Below are 14,818 nucleotides of genomic sequence, written 5' to 3' on the forward strand. Positions count from 1 at the left end.
GGGACCGGGTAAACACGGGGAACGGACACATCGGGGACAGGGTAAACACGGGGAACGGACACACCGGGGATCGGGTAAACACGGGGAACGGTCACACCGGGGACCGGGTAAACACGGGGAACGGTCACACCGGGGACCGGGTAAACACGGGGAACGGTCACACCGGGGACCGGGTAAACACTGGGAACGGTCACACCGGGGACCGGGTAAACACGGGGAACGGTCACACCGGGGACAGGGTAAACACGGGGAACGGTGTGTTCTGTCCCTGCTGACAAACTCCCTGGTTGAAGAGTTCCTCTCTTTAATCGCTGGGCCATCTCTGATCTGCCTTTCTCCTGTAGCTGGTCTCCTCCCGGTTCACTCCCGCCCAAAGCAGCCAATCGTAACGGCTGGCCGAAAGTGCTTCTGTCAGAAACCCAGCCAGATCCCCAGGAGAAAGCACAGGGATGGTAAAGTGTTCTTTTTCACTCTGTTTTCGGGGCTGAGAGGGAGGGTGTCCTTGGTAGGCATCCCCTGAGATCTGTGGGTTCCTGCGCATAGCACTTTAGTCCTCCATGAGTCTGAAAGCTCCCCATCTCCGGATACGCCCTTGCCTTTTGTGATTATCTGTGATGGCTTTGAATCCCACACCCTCTAGCTCTGCAGATGTTATGTTCTGATGCCAACTCTGATCAGATTCTCAGCCAGGCTGTCGTTATCAGTGCTTGCCCTGATGAGAACATAACTCATTTGTGTCAGTTAAGGTGGCTTGATAATATTCCGCCAATGTTTATCTCTGCTCCACAGAAACAGAGGAGCTGGTCGTGGTCACGTTGCTGATTGCTGACCTCAGACTGGGGTCCTGCGTTACAGCAGTATTCAACGTCCCTTCGATGGTCTGCGCCCATGGGGTTCTTCCACCAGGGGGTGCTGTAATCAGGCGAACCACATCAATCCCAATGTTAAAGCGGGAGTTGGGGATATTCGCCAATGACTGGGAACTGACAAGTGACGGGTCACATTGACAACGGTAGCACCATCCGGGCGAAATCCAGGAATTCCCTCCCTCAGGGCGTTGTGCCCACAGCAGAGGGACTGCAGCGGTTCAGCCCAGTGTCTGTGTGGGTATCCTCCAACAGTCCAAAGATGAGCAAGTTAGGGTGGATTGGCCGTGCTAAATTGTCCCATAGTGCCCAGGGATGTGCTGGTTAGGGTAGATTGGCCATGCTAAATTACCCATAGTGCCCAGGGTGTGTAGGTTAGGGTAGATTGGCCACGCTAAATTGTCCCATAGTCTCCAGGGATGTGCAGGTTAGGGTGGATTGGCCATGCTAAATTGTCCCATAGTGCCCAGGAATGTGCAGGTTAGGGTGGATTGGCCATGTTAAATTGTCCCATAGTGCCCAGGGATGTGCAGGTTAGGGTGGATTGGCCGTGCTAAATTACCCATAGTGCCCAGGGATGTGCAGGTTAGGGTGGATTGGCCATGCTAAACTGTCCCATAGTGCCCAGGGATGTGCAGGTTAGGGTGGTTTGGCCATGCTAAATTACCCATAGTGCCCAAGGATGTGCAGGTTAGGGTAGATTGACCATGCTAAATTGTCCCATAGTGTTCAGGGATGTGCAGGTTAGGGTGGATTGGCCATGCTAAATTGTCCCATAGTGTTCAGGGATGTGCAGGTTAGGGTGGATTGGCCATGCTAAATTGTCCCATAGTGCCCAGGGATGTGTAGGTTAGGGTGGATTGGCCATGCTAAATTGTCCCATAGTGTTCAGGGATGTGCAGGTTAGGGTGGATTGGCCATGCTAAATTGTCCCATAGTGCCCAGGGATGTGTAGGTTAGGGTGGATTGGCCATGCTAAATTGTCCCATAGTGCCCAGGGATGTGTAGGTTAGGGTGGATTGACCATGCTAAATTGTCCCATAGTCACCAGGGATGTGTAGGTTAGGGTGGATTGACCATGGTAAATTGTCCCATAGTCACCAGGGATGTGTAGGTTAGGGTGGATTGACCACGCTGGTATGTGTGGATGAGGTGCGTTTGTCAGGGTTCGACGTCCATTAATTAGGTAGCGGGGGGAATGGTTGTGGATTACTGTTGGGAGGGTCGGTGTTGATATGTTGGGCGAAAGGGCCTAGTTCCTTCAGGGATTCTATGAGTCATGTGGTGTTTTTAAAAATTTCCTTTCCACAGCTCTCTTCGCGAGGCAGCGCCAAGGGAAACGTTACTGCCTGAAACCAGGAAAGGCTGTGTACCGAGGCCAGCGACAGTTCTATTGCGTGGAGAGCCGGGCCAGCTGGAGAAAGTGCGTCCCATGTAACCCAATCGCCCTTATCCCCACCCCCCTTTAAGACGGCGCGCTGAAGCACGGGGAGCTCCTAACGCCGCCCGGAGACTCCCTGCGCCGGCCGTCCGGAATCCCCAGACAGCAAAGCCCATCATCCCCGGCTCCACCACCCTCCGGCCTCCCCGCGACGCCACCCAGTGCTGGACATCCCGCTCTGAGGGTGTGCAGCCCTCGCCTGAGTCTCTCCCACCTTGCCCCAACATCGGGATGCAAAAAAAAATCCGCAGTCCGCTCTCTTCCGAAAAGGAAAATGGAAATGGTCAGGGAGGAGACGGTGGGGGGCTTCTCCCTCCAGCTAACCGGGAATGAAACATCCCTCTCCCGGAACGTTCAAAAGGAAAACTCACATGGGTGCATGGTTTCCCGGCATTGGTGGGATCTCGCTGTGCAGCGTGGTCCCACCTCACGACAGAGTCCCTGTGCAAAGTTTGTCCCTTACGAAACGGACGGTTCAAAGTTGAGCCCACGGTGACCGTCACGAGCAAAGGTCCCTGATTCCTGGGCAGCGTCATCATTTTCTGGAACGTTCTCCTCAGAACATTTGTCCATTCCACCTCCCCCCCCCCCCCCCAACCTCTCCCCCCCCCCCCCCCCCCCCCCCCCCTACCCTCAGTCACTGTCTGCTACGATCTAGCCAGCGAAAACCTTTTAGGTGGAGATTTCCCTCACCAACTCCACTGGGAGATGTTCCCAAGGTGTAGGTGGGATTTAGCTCCAACTCTCCTGACCCAGAAGTAGAGTCATTACCCGTCTTCCACCTGAGAGATTCTCTCAGAGGGTACGACTGAGTCAAACACACTCTCCTCCATCTCCCAACCCTTTTGAGTTTGTTATATCCAACTAACACCTCGACGCAGGCCAGGAATGAGTGAATCCGCTCCAGACGAATTGTTAGACAGACTAGGCCGGGATCCTCTGATGACTAGAAGAGTCAGGGGTGACTTTTGTATGGACTAGGCCAGACCACTCAAAACATTATTAAGCAGGCAGCTCAGACCATAACTTTGCAATTTGTTTCAGTGAAATAACTCAGAGTAAGTTAGCTAGGTTTTAAAAGAGAGAGAAATTTTTAGATTTGTTTTCTTAGATTAGAAACAGGCCCTTCAGCCCAACAAATCCACACTTATTCACGGAATGAACCCCTATAGAACCCAGTCACCCCAAACTCAACTGAACATGTGAAACAGTCCCAATAAACAAACCCCTTTAAACACAGTAAAAATGCAACAAAGGTGTACAGGTCAAGGGCAGAAGGAGAGAGAGTCTAGCAGCCTGTTTCCACACAGCCCACTGCTGAACTGACTCAAAGAAAACTCCAGTTTCTAGGACCGACTGCTCCTCTTTCGTTATACATGGTCACTCCCAAAACATGACCACTTTGGCTTGAGGTCTCATCTGTTTACATCTGAACAAAAGGCCTCTCAAAGTCTTTTCTCATCCCTGTACCACACTGGCCACCTCGGAGCTGGGAGCTGGTTTATGACCCCCTCTGAAAAAAAAAACCAAGGGCCCTTGAGAAAAGAAGCGGCTTTGTGACACTTTGTCGAAACGTAACGGCTCCCGAAGGACCCCTGACTGGCTGGCAGTGGAGAGAATGGTGGGAGAAACAAAGGCGGTCCATGCTAAAATCAAGGGGGCGGCCATTTTAATCAGAGCCGAGGGAGCATTTTCCTTTCTCTGAGAGGCGTTGCGAGTCTTTGGCATATTCCCGTCCTCCACAGGCCGTGGATGGAGGAGCTTTAAGCGTTTTGAAGGGAGAGGTAGATTGAATCTCGACGACCAATCAGAAGGGAGGAATTGTCGGTGGGGAAGGATCGGCGGTGGAGATGTAGGAATGGAGACCTGATGTTGGAATCAGATCAAACGCGATCTCATTGGAGGCCACAGCGGGTTTGATGAGTTGCAGAGGTAGGAGGTTTCCTACCTGTCTGCCTTTGACCCCCCGCCATTTTTCTAAAACGCCTCAACGGGATCACTCTCCCATCGTCCCTGTCAGCCCACGGTAATCCAACCAGATTTTGAGCTCTCAGCTACTTCAGGATCTCTCTGGTGGATCCAAGGCTCACCCCTTCCATAAGGCCAGTCTGGAGTAAGTTCTTAAATTGGCATTGTGTTGTCTGTTATGGCCCAGTGGTTAGCACTGCTGCCTCACAGTGCTAGGGACCCAGATTCGATTCCACCCTCGGGCAACTGTCTGTGAGGAGTTTGCACGTTCTCCCCGTGTCTGTGTGGGTTTCATCACAGTGCTCCAGTTTCCTCCCACAGTCCAAAGATGTGCGGGTCAGGTGAATTGGCCATGCTAAATTGTCCCATAGTGCCCAGGGATGTGCAGGTTAGGGTGAATTGGCCATGCTAAATTGTCCCATAGTGTCCAGGGATGTGCAGGTTAGGGTGGATTGGCCATGCTAAATTGTCCCATAATGCCCAGGGATGTGTAGGTTAGGGTGGATTGGCCATGCTAAATTGTCCCACAGTGTCCAGGGATGTGTAGGTTAGGTGAATTGGCCATGCTAAGTTACATATGGTGTTCAGGGATGTATAGTTTAGGTGCATTAGTCAGCAGTAAATGTAGGGAAATGGGTTTGGGTGGGTTACTTTTTGGAGGGTCGGTGTGAGCATGTTGGGCCTAATGGCCTGTTTCCGTACTGTAGGAATTCTATTTGATTCTGAACCTCAGGAACCTGGGGATCTCGGCATGTGGCTCTCACCAATGTTGATAGATGTACCACAGAGAGAATTCTATCTGGATACATCACAGTTTGGGATTACAACTGCTCTGTGCAGGACTGTGAGTAACTGCAGAAAGTTGTAAACACAGCCCAGGCCATCACACTAACCAACCTTCCATCCATTGACCTCCATCTTTAATTCTCAGTCAGGCAGCCAATGTCATGAAAGACCCCTCCCACCCTATTCTAATCTCCTCCAACCTCTTCTATTGGGTAGAAGACACCAAAGTTTAAAGTCAGGTGCCAACAGATTTGAGAACAGCTTCTTCCCCACTGTTATTGTACTTCTGAGTGGACCCCTCAAATTTAACTTCGATCTTATTCTCTGCACTCCTTCTCTGCAGCCATAACCCACTCTGTTCTCTTACTCCCAATGCCCTTTCTATGGCACAATCTGCAGGCAATACAAAACTTTTCACTGTACTTGGGTACATGTGACAGTAATAAAACAAACCAAGCCAAATCAAATCAACCTGAACGTAGCTACTCCAGATAGTTATCCAACAAAGACTACGGCCAAGCCTTCTGATCTGCTTGAATGCTAGTGTTGGGTCGAGCCCCTAGATAGGAGCATTCTGTTGCACAGGGAGAGTCCTCGCTCTCAGTTCACAGTAAAGAGCCTTTTCCCACTAATATCATCGAATAGGGCACAGGATGTAAATCGGTGCAGGGGTCCCTGCACAGAGTCTTAACCAAAGTAAAACGGAGGGGAATCAAGGGATATCTCTGATCGTCCCTGTCCCCAAAGCCCAAGTTGATAAGGAGGGACAGAGAGACGCCCTACTGTTTCTAATGGAAGGGAAGGGTTGGATTCCCGTCAGTATCACGTTGACCAGTGAGGGGGTACCTTTGGCTACCCTCACTGGAACGGATGTCAGTTTATTCTCTCTCTGTGGATTTCGATGTGGCCATCAAAGCCCAGAATTGGCTGCTCATCGCTGGTGGCCCTTTGTGAGTTCAGGAGTCATTCAGTTGGCATAACTTTGACCCAGCCAACACAGTACCAACTTCAAATGGCACACCGGCTTCTGTCATCTCTTTGTGGGATGGGCGTCCCACTTACTGGGCCAGCGATTACTGGCAATCCCTGGTTGCCCCAGAGGGCAATTAAGAGTCAACTACATCACTGTGGGCCTGGAGCCACGTCTAGGCCAGACCGAGTAAGGGTGGCAGATTCCCTTCCCAAATTTAAATATTCGCCAACCAGTTGTGCGTTTAAACAATCAGAAATGGTCCCTATTTCTGTTGGAATTAAACCTTTACCAGCCGCCATTGTGGGATTTGAACTCATAACCACAGAATATTACCCTGAATTGTTAGTCCAATGGCAGCACCACTGCCTGCTGTGTGAGAGGCCCCTGGTTTCTCAATGAGGCCTCCATGCCATTGCTTCAGATATTTAGCTTGTGCTAAGAAAATAAACGTACCTAATGTCCAATATTTACCACAAGAGCACTATCCAATAAAGAATTTTTCATTTATTTGTTAATCAACTATGTCTTGTTGTTCTGATGGAAATTATATAGCTCATGTATATTTTAATGCCACTTAGTTTGGATTTTTGGATTTTGAACTAGTTGCATCTGGGATTATATGATTAACTTGCCACTATTTCTGTAGCCATGGTGATTGCATTTAAAATATCATGTGAGAGACAGACTTTAGCGGAGTGCAATGGGTGTTTTATTTTCATTGGCTGAGTTTTAAGATGTAGCTTTAAAGGTCTGGTAATTACTTAATTCTTGGCACAGAAGGAGCACATTGGATTGAAGAAAAACCTTTTTGGCTTTAGGTTTCCAGCAGATTTGGCTGAAGTTGGAGTTGCTCCTAAAGAAGGGAGATGGGTTTCGTACCGTTAAGAAATAGTGTAGGGAAAGTAACCTGAATATACCAGGCCAGAGGTATTTGGTTGAAATCCTGAATCAGTTCTGCGAAGCTGAGAAAATCTAAGCTCGCAAGGAAGAGGCTATCAAAGTCTCTGTGCCAACAATTGGAAGCCATTGTTAAATCAAACCCTATGAGTGATTGATTTTCTCTAGTATTTGTGTGTGTATTGGAGTACTGTTGGGATTAATGGGGTTTAATTTTATTGCATGTTGATAGCTTAACTATGTGTAACTTTGTTTACTGTATGTCAGATTTGCAATAATAAAGTTATGCTCTTTGGTTCAAACCCAGTCTCCAGCTTTGTGTGCTCCCGTATGGGAAAACCTCATAAATAAGCTATCAAGCCATACTCTCGTCTGTGATTGGACATACCTAAAATAACATCTGGGATCAAAACAATGTGGCTTAGGAGTGTTTATGAAGAGAGAGAGATAATTACGAGATCAACTCGGCACTGATTCCACAACTCAAACTAAATTCTGTTGTAGAACAGAGACCTCAGGGTTCAGGGACATAATTCTTTGAAAATTACGTCACAGGGTGGTTAAGAAGGCATAGGCATGCTTACCTTCATCAGAACTTACAATCGCTATAGTGAGGAAACACAACCTTTGGCCCAATAAGTCCACACTGATCCTTCGAAGAGTAACCCACCCACCTCCATTCCCCCTACTCGATATTTCCCCCTGACTAATGCACCTAACCTACACATCCCTGAACACTCAGGGACAATTTAGCATGGCCAATCCACCCTACCCTGCACATCCCTGAACACTCAGGGACAATTTAGCATGGCTAATCCACCCTAACCTACACATTCCTGAACACTATGTGACAATCTAGTATGGCTAATCCACCCTAACCTGCAAATCCCACATGCTGGGTGGGAGCTAGGACCTGGTGTGGGACTGGAGCTGGGAGTGGGGGCGGGGTTAGGGGTGGGGGCGGAGATCGGTGTGGGGGCGGGGTTAGGCGTGGTGACAGAATCGGCGTGGGGGCGTGGTTAGACATGGTGACGAAATCGGCGTGGGGGCGGGGTTGGACGTGGTGACGGAAAACGGCGTGGGGGCGGGGTTACGCGTGGTGACGGGGGCGGGGTTACGCGTGGTGACGTTTACGGCGTGGGGGCGGGGTTACGCGTTCGCGGAGGCGGTTGTCTGGGCGGCGTTTATCGCGGAGGCGGCGAGGGCGGAAGTGACGTCATGGTCGGTGGCGGTTGGTGCCGCGTGCGTGGTTAATGGCGCCCGAGGCCGATGGAAGATTCTGGAAGAGTTGAGGAAGCAGAGTGTGGGGGTAAGGAGATGAGAGTTTTTTGTTACTTTCAAGCTCAATTGTGCCCTAGTGCCCAGGGATGTGTAGGTTGGGGTGGATTGGCCATGCTGTGTTGGACTAAGGGGGACAGGACCGTGTCGAGGTACACGGAGATGAGTTCAGGGGGGGGGGCAGGAGCAGGCTGAGACAGTGGGTCGGCCGGGGCAGGCAGGTTTGTGGATGTTGGGCAGGAGGTAGAAACGGGCGGTGCGGGGTGGTGGGACTATGAGGTTGGAGGCGGTGGGTGGGAGATCCCCTGAGGTGATGAGGTTATGGACGGTCTGGGAGATGATGGTTTGGTGGTGGGAGGTGGGGTCATGGTCAAAGGGGGCAGCAGGAAGATACCACCCACCCCCTCCACCTCCTCCAAGACTTCCGTTTCCCCGGCCCCCAACGCCTCATCTTCACCATGTATATCCAATCCCTCTACACCTCCACCCGCCATGACCAGGGCCTCCAAGCCCTCTGTTTTTTCCCTCTCCAGATGTCCCCAACTGTACCCTTCCACCAACACTCTCATTCGTTTGGCCGAACTGGTCCTCACCCTTAACAATTTCTCCTTTGACTCCTCCCACTTCCTCCAGACCAAAAGGGGTAGCCATGGGCACACGTATGGGCCCCAGCTATGCCCGTCTCTTTGTTGGCTACGTAGAACAGTCGATCTTCTGTAATTACACCGGCACCACTCCCCACCTCTTCCTCCACTACATTGATGGCTGCATTGACGCCACCTCATGCTCCCGCGAGGAGGTTGAGCAATTCAGCAACTTCACCAACACATTCCACCCTGACCTTAAATTTACCTGGACCATCTCTGACACCTCCCTCCCCTTCCTGGACCTCTCCATCTCCATTAATGACAACCGACTTGACACTGACATTTTTTACAAACCCACCGACTCCCACAGCTACCTGGATTACACCTCTTCCCACCCTATCTCCTGCAAAAATGTCATCCTGTATTCCCAATTCCTCCACCTCTGACGTTTCTGCTCCCAGGAGGACCAGTTCCACCACAGAACACACCAGATGGCCTCCTTTTTTAGAGACCGCAATTTCCCTTCCCACATGGTTAAAGATGCCCTCCAACGCATTTTGTCCACATCCCGCACCTCCGCCCTCAGACCACACCCCTCCAACCGTAACAAGGACGGAACACCCCTGGTGCTCACCTTCCACCCCAAAAACCTTCGCATAAACCAAATCATCTGCCGACATTTCAGCCACCTCCAAAAAGACCCCACCACCAGGGACATATTTCCCTCCCCACCCCTTTCCGCCTTCCGCAAAGACCGTTCCCTCCGTTAGGTTCACAACCCCCTATAACCCACCCTCCCATCCTGGCACTTTCCCCTGTCACCGCAGGAACTGTAAAACCTGTGCCCACACCTCCTCCCTCACCTCTATCCAAGGCCCTAAAGGAGCCTTCCACATCCATCAAAGTTTTACCTGCACATCCACTAATATCACTTATTGTATCCGTTGCTCCCGATGCGGTCTCCTCTACGTTGGGGAGACTGGGCACCTCCTAGCAGAGCGCTTTAGGGAACATTTCCGGGACACCAGCACCAATCAACCACACCGCCCCGTGGCCCAACATTTCAACTCCCCCGCCCACTCTGCCGAGGACATGGAGGTCCTGGGCCTCCTTCACCGCCGCTCCCTCACCACCAGACGCCTGGAGGAAGAACGCCTCATCTTCCGCCTCAGAACACTTCAACCCCTGGGCATCAATGTGGACTTCAACATCTTCCTCATTTCCCCTTCACCCACCTTACCCCAGTTCCAAACTTCCAGCTCAGCACTGCCCCCTTGACTTGTCTGGACTTGTCCGACCTGCCTAGCTCCTTTTCCACCTATCCACTCCACCCTCTCCTCCCTGACCTATCACCTTCATCTCCTTTGTACTCACCCATTGTACTCTATGCTACTCTCTCCCCACCCCCACCCTCCTCTAGTTATCTCTCCACGCTTCCGGCTCACTGCCTTCATTCCTGATGAAGGGCTTTTGCTCAAAATGTCGATTTCGCTTCTCCTTGGATGCTGCCTGAACTGCTGTGCTCTTCCAGCACCACTGATCCAGAATCTGGTTTCCAACATCTGCAGTCATTGTTTTTACCAGTGATGAAGAGATCGCACCCGAAGAGTGGCAATTCTGATGCTGGTGGGTACAGGAGAGGGGTGACAGAGGGAGTGGGGGGTTGCGAAGTGAAGATTTTCTTTCACCTTTATCTTGTTACTCATAAAATATTCAAAATGGAAATGGTTGAAGCTTGTTTTCTGCTGTGATGTTCACAGTAGAGTACAAGTGACAATGAATCATCATTTATTCATCTTGGAGTACTGTGTAAAATCCTGATCACCACATTAATGTGGTGGATGTTTAGATTAGATTAATTACAGTGTGGAAACAGGCCCTTCAGCCCAACAAGCCCACACCGACCCGCCGAACAGCAACCCACCCAGACCCATTGCTCTACATTTACCCCTTCACCTAACACTTATAGGACAATTTAGCCTGGCCCATTCACCTAACCTGCACATTTTTGGACTGTGGGAGGAAACTGGAGCACCCGGAGGAAACCCACACAGACACGGGGAGAATGTGCAAACTCCACACAGTCAGTTGCCTGAGGCAGGATTCGAACCTGGGTCTCTGGGGCAGCAGTGCTAACCACTGAGCCACCGTGCCACCCACAATAGCTGCTAATGGATTGGAAGCAGTTCAGAGAAGGATTACTCAACTGGAATGTTCAGATTGCCTTCTGAGGAAAGGCCGGACAGGCCAGGCCTGTATCCTCTGGAGTTGACAAGAGCCAGAGGTAACTTCACTGAAATACGTAAGATTCTGAGGGGACTTGACTGGGTAGATGTGGAAAGGATGTAGTCATAGAGTGATACAGCATGGAAACAGACCCTTCGGTCCAATTCACACTGACTAGGTTTCCCTAATTATACTCGTTCCATTTGCCTGTGTTAGGCCCATATCCCTCCAAACCTTTCCTGTTCCCGTACCTGTCCAAACGCTTTCAAATGTTGTCACTGCATCTGCGTCTGCTGCGTCCTCTGCTGGTTCCATTCTACCTACATACCTCCTATAGGGTGACAAAGCTGCTCCTTGTAAATCGTTCATCTTAAAACTGTGCCGTCAGGTTTTGAACTCCCCAACCCTTGACTGTTCACCTTATCGATGCCCCTCAGGATTGTTATGGACCTCTGTCAGGTCACCCATCAGCTTCCGACTCTCCGGGGGAGACTCGGCATAACCTACGTATCATTCCAACTCAAACCCTCCCAGGAACATGCTGAGAAATCTCTCCAGCAGGCTGTCCAATTTTGATTAGGTTAGATTCCAGGCAGTGTTGGAACAGGACCTTCGGCCCAACAAGTCCATACCAACCCTCCGAAGAGTAACCCACTCAGTCCTGTTTCACACTGACTATTGCAGCCGCTGGGCACTATGGGACAATTTAGCATGGCCAATCCACACTAACCTGCACATCCCTGGGCACTATGGGACAATTTAGCATGGCTAATTCCCCTGAACCTGCACATCCCTGGGCACTATGGGACAATTTAGCATGGCCAATCCACCCTAACCTGTACATCCCTGGACACTATGGGACAATTTAGCATGGCTAATTCCCCTGAACCTGCACATCCCTCGGCACTATGGGACAATTTAGCATGGCCAATCCACCTGTACCTGCACATCCCTAGGCACCTCTGAGACAATTTAGCATGGCCAATCCACCCTAACCTGCAAATCCCTGGGCACTATGGGACAATTTACCATGGTCAATCCACCCTAACCTGCACATCCCTGGGGACAATGGAACAGTTTAGCATGGCTAACTCCACTCTAACCTGCACATCCCTGACCACTGTGGGACATTTCAGCATGGCCAATCCACCCTAACCTGCACATCCCTGGGCACTATGAGACAATTTAGCATGGCCAATCGACCCTAACCTGCACACCCCAGAACGCTATGGGACAATTTATCATGGCCAATCAACTCTAACCTGCACCTCCCTGAACACAATGGGACAATTTAGCATGGCTAATTCACCTGACCCTTCACACCCCGGAGCAGTATGGGACAATTTAGGAAGACCAATACACCCTAACCTGCACATCCATGTGCATGATGGTCAATTTAGCATGGCCAATCCACCCTAACCTGCATAGCCCTGGACAGTTTGGGACAATTTAGCATGGCCAATACATCCTAACCTGCACGTGGCAAAATGTAGCATGGCCAATTCACCCTAACCTGTACCTACCTAGACACTATGGGACAATTCGGCATGGCCAATCCAGCCTTACCTGCAAATCCCTGGGCACTATGGGACAATTTACTTTGACCAATCCACCCTAACTTGCACATCCCTCGACACTGTGGGACAAATTAGCATAGCCCATCCACACTAACCTGCACATCCCTGCATACTTTGGGTCAATTTAGCATGTCCAATCCACCCTAACCTGCATTTTGGGACAATTTAGCATGGCCAATCCTCCCTAACCTGCACATCCCTGGGCAGCATGGGAAAATTTACCATTGCCAATCCACCCTCACCTGAACATCCCTGGACACTGTAGGAGAATTTGGCATGACTAATCCACCCTAAACTGCACATCCTTGTACAGTATGGGAGAATTTAGCATGACCAATCCACACTAATCTGCACATCCCTGGACTCTATGGAACAATTTGGCATAGCCAATTCATTCTAACCTGCAAATCCCTGGGCATTATGGGACAACTTAGCATGGCCAATCCACTCAATCATCCACATCCCTATACACCATGGGGCTATTTAGCATGGCCAATCCACCCTAAACTGCACATCCCTGACTACTATGGGGCAATTTATCATGGCTAATCTATCCTAACCTGCACATCCTGGACAGTATGTGACAATTCATCATGGCCAATCCACCTTCAGCTGCACATCTCTCAACTCTGTGGGACAATTTAGCATGACCAATCCACCCTAACCTGCACATCCCCAGACACTATGGGACAATTTAGCATGGCCAACCCACCCTTACTTGCACATCCCTGGGCACTATGGGACAATTTTGCATGGCCAATCCACCCTAACCTGCACATCCCTGTACACAATTTAGCGTGGCCAATCCACCCTAACCTACACATTACTGGGCACAATTGGACTATTTAGCATGGCCAATCCACCCTTCCAATCACATCCTTGTACATATGGGACAATTTATTTTTGCCAATCCACCTTAATCTGCACATCCCTGGACACTGTGGGTCAATTTAGCATGGCCAATTCACCCTAACCTGCAAATCCCTGGGCACTATGGGACAATTTAGCATAGCCAATCCACCCTAACTGCACGTCCCTGGACACTGGGACAATTTAGCATGGCCAATCCACCCTTACTTCACATCCCTGGACACTATGGAACAATTTAGCATAGCCAGTCCACCCTAACCTGCACATTGCTGCACAACCTGGGACAATTTAAATTGGCCAATCCACCCTAACGTAACCATCATTGGACACTATGGGACAATTTAGTACAGCCAATCCACCCTAACCTGCACATCCTTGAACACTTTGGGAATATTTAGCATGGGTGAGGTCCTGGAGGACTGGGGAATTGCGAATGGTTTCTCCTTGGTTAAGAAGGGTAGTAGGGATACTCCAGGTAATTATAGACCGGTGAGCCTGACGTCAGTGGTAGGGAAGAAACTTCGGTATCGGATGTATCCACTTTTGGACGAAAATGTGCTTATAGGCTGCAGGGAATGTCACGTCTTAGCAACTTTAGTAGTATTCTTTCAGAAAGTGACAAAATTGATTGAGGGAAGGGCTGTAGATGAGTAATGGGTTTGATAAGATTCCCTGTGGGAGGCTGATGGAGAAAGTGAAGTCGCAGAGGAACCAGGGTGTACTAGCGAGATGGATAGAGAACTGGCTGGGCAACAGAGAGTGGTAAGTGTGTCAAATGAGCTGCCAGAGGGTGTGTTGGGGGCTGGTACAATTGCAACATTTAAGAGGCATCTGGATGGGTATATGGATAGGGAGGGTTTGGAGGGATATGGGCTGGGTGCTGGCGGGTGGGACTAGATTGGGTTGTGATATCTGGTCAGCATGGACAGGTTGGAGTGAAGGGTCTGTTTCCGTGCTGTACGTCTCTATGTCTCTATAACATGTAGCCAGCTCGGCCTCAAGCCGATGAGACTCCCTTTCTCCAATTTCCTGCTGTCATTTACCAACTGGTCATTCAGCCAATTTCGCCTGTACAACACAGGACAGTACAGCACAGTAAAGACCCTTCAGCCCTCGATGTTGTGCTGGCCTTGTATCCTACTCTAAGATCAGACTAACCTACACTATCATCCATGTGCCTATCCAAGAGTCACTTAAATGTCCCTAATGTCTCTGACTCTGCTACCATTGCTGGGCCATGCATTCTACACACCCACCACTGTCTGTGTCAAGGACCTACCTCTGACATCTCCCCCAAACATTCCTGCAATCACCTTAACATTATGTCTCCTCATGATAGGGGTCTCTGG

The sequence above is a fragment of the Hemiscyllium ocellatum genome, chromosome 38, assembly GCF_020745735.1.
Source record: "Hemiscyllium ocellatum isolate sHemOce1 chromosome 38, sHemOce1.pat.X.cur, whole genome shotgun sequence".
Classification (NCBI taxonomy): domain Eukaryota; kingdom Metazoa; phylum Chordata; class Chondrichthyes; order Orectolobiformes; family Hemiscylliidae; genus Hemiscyllium; species Hemiscyllium ocellatum.